At 44.8% G+C, this 3,048-nt stretch overlaps 1 pseudogene; it reads left to right on the forward strand.

Moving 5' to 3' along the window:
- Window positions 1-815: 815 nt before the first annotated feature.
- Window positions 816-3,048, forward strand: LOC147754145 (large subunit ribosomal RNA; annotated as a pseudogene; the record flags this gene model as incomplete).

Here is a 3,048-nt window from a genome sequence, read left to right on the forward strand (position 1 = left end):
CACACGTTGGGCATATGGGATGTAGATCCCTTGGCTACGGGCAGAAAGATAGCGAACGACATCAAAATAGCGCTGGGATTACCAGCAAGCACGGAAATAACAGCCGGAAATCCTCGTCAGTCTAGAAGCAGTTAGTATTCATTGATTCAAATACCAACAGCTCTGGTAAAGACTATAAAAGAAAGAAGAGTGATACAGATGGGGCCCTACAGATGCAAGATAAGGGAATGGGTCAGGTTACCAAACTGTTTCAGGTGCCAGAAAGTAGGGCACAGAGCCCACGGATGTACCGAAAAAGCCAAAGTGGAAGGAAAGATATGTTACCACTGTGGAATCACGGGATATACGGCAAATAATTGCGAAAGAGTGATTCTCTTTTGCTACGAATGCGATATGGAGGGCCACAGGGCTACATCAATGCGATGCCCTAGGTATCGAACTCTAGTGGACCAGGTCAAACGAAAGCACGACATTAAGATAGCAACAAAACCCTGTCCCCCTTTCTCCACAGGAGAAGAAGAGATAAAGACAAGAGAGAATAGTGGAAGGGCAGACCCGAAACAATCATGGGCCCAATGCACAACACCTGGAATTAGCAGAAGTACAGGGAGTACGATCCCCCTCGAGACCTAGAGTTTCTGGTCAAGAGGAAAGCCAGAATGGAGGATGGACTGGAACGGCTCAAAGGGAAGGATGATGAAATGACCGTTCCTGCAAGTCATGGTTTCGAAGTAATATCAAACATATCCCGAACCATGACCCAAGCTGATAAAGGGGTCCAGGGTTTAGTGGGTGAGAGTCCCACAGTGCCGGAAAAAACACAATTCAGTGATGTCCAGTCTGCATAATGCATTTGCCCTTAACCTCCAAAAAAAAAAAGGTTAGGTTAGGTGTTTTGTTAGGTTAGGTTAGTGTTTTGTGTTTAATAGGAGTACAACTTAATTATTATTATGTGGGTGCTCAGAGAAGGTGAAAAGCCTGTGTGGTTGTACTGTTCTGTTGAACCGAACCACTGGAGAGTCTAGTTGTTTGAGAGTACAACTTAAAAATGGTGGTAAATTTCATCAAAGGCTAAATAGATGGGACTAATAGCGAACAAGTATCATGAGGGAAAGTTGAAAAGAACTCTGATGAGAGAGTTCAATAGTACGGGAAACCATAGTAAGTAAAACAGATAACTGTGCTGTAAAGTGGTGTGCGTATCAACAGGGTAGTTGGTTATGTGGTGCCTTGAGCGTAAGTTGTCCATTCAACCGATTGCTCTTGATTAGCCCTGCCAGAAACTCTGTGCACTAGTTCACACTCATTCATTGAGAAACTATGCCGGCTGCGGCATCGATATGGGACAGCTCGTAGGTAGTGCGATGTCCTGTGTTGGGCATCACCTAGCCGGTGTAGTTTAGCTGTGGGACAGCTACGGCCTGCGTTTACTAAATGTATCTGTTGTATCTGCGATTTGGTTTATTCCTTGTTGCGGTGAGCATGTTACTCTAGCTAAGCAGTCCGCCATCAATGGTTAGCATTAGTTATTTGACCCGTCTTGAAACACTGACCAAGGAGTTCAAATGGCACGCGAGTCATTGGGTCTTAACACCCGAAGGCGAAGTGAAATGCAAAGGTATTGTTATTTGTGGCTGTACCATGATTAAGCGATGAGCTACTTATGCTTTCTGGCATTTGTAGACTACAAGCGTGATGTTTGAGACCCGAAAGATGGTGAGCTATGCCTAGTCAAGATTAAGCCAGAGGAAACTCGTGGATGTCTGAAGTTATTCTGACGTGCAAATCGATAATCTGAACCATCTGATCTGGGTATAGGGGCGAAAGACTAATCGAACTCTCTAATAGCTGGCTCCTTCCGAAGTTATAAGAAGTATAAAGAATATAGCCTCAGCCTATTCTCAAACTTTTAATGGGTGTGAGTGTTATTTCTCGATTGAAGAACACTGCTAAATAAGTATGCTTAGTGGGTCATTTTTGGTAAGCAGAACTGGCGCTGTGGGTTGAACCAATTGTTGTAAAGTGCGAAAAGCTGAAACGCGCATGAGATCCATAAAAGGCGTTAGTTGCCGAAGACAGCAGGACGGTGGCATTGGAAGTCGGAATCCGCTAAGGAGTGTGTAACAACTCACCTGCCAAAGCAACTAGCCCCAAAAATGGATGGCGCTATAGCATTGTACTTGTACTCAACCTCTGACGTGTGACGCACTGGAGCGCTCAGAGAGTAGGAAGATAATGTGATAGCATCGAAGGATGTTGTTGTGAAGCAATCTGGAGCTGTCACATGTGCAGATCTTGGTGGTAGTAGCAAGTACTCAATTGAAAACCTTGAGCACTGAAGTTGGGGATGGGTTCCACGTGCCTTGGTCCTTGAAAATTTGAGCGTGGTGATTATCTTGGTGGCAGTCCGTACTAATATCTGCAGCGGGTCTCCAAGATGTGAAGCCTTTAGTGTATTGATTAATGTAGGTAAGGGAAGTCGACAAAATAGTTCTGTAACTTTGGGAGAAGGAATGGCTCTGAAGGTTGATCCAGCCAGGTTGACAGTAGAAGTATTTATGACATTGTGTTGTCGCCGGATGGACTTCGTGTCTGTCTGGATGATGACCGAAGTTGTGTTTATGGACATTGTTAGCTATTTCGGTTTATGCTGATGTGAGTGGAAATTATCAACTATTTCAGAACTGGCAAGAACTGAGGGAATCCGACTGTCTAATTAAAACAAAGCATTGTGAAGTCCAGTAATTGGTTATGACTCAATGTGATTTCTGCCCAGTGCTCTGAATGTCAAAGTGAAGAGATTCTTTGAAGCGCGGGTGAACGGCGGGAGTAACTATGACTCTCTTATGGTAGCCAAATGCCTCGTCATCTAATTAGTGACGCGCATGAATGGATTAACGAGATTCCCACTGTCCCTATCTACTGTCTAGCGAAACCACAGCCAAGGGAACGGGCTTGGACTGAACGGCGGGGAAAGAAGACCCTGTTGAGCTTGACTCTAGTCTGACTTGGTGAAGAGACATAGGAGGTGTAGCATAAGTGGGAGAC

This window comes from Varroa destructor, unplaced genomic scaffold (assembly GCF_002443255.2).
Source record: "Varroa destructor unplaced genomic scaffold, Vdes_3.0 BEIS01000388.1, whole genome shotgun sequence".
NCBI classification, from domain to species: Eukaryota; Metazoa; Arthropoda; class Arachnida; order Mesostigmata; family Varroidae; genus Varroa; species Varroa destructor.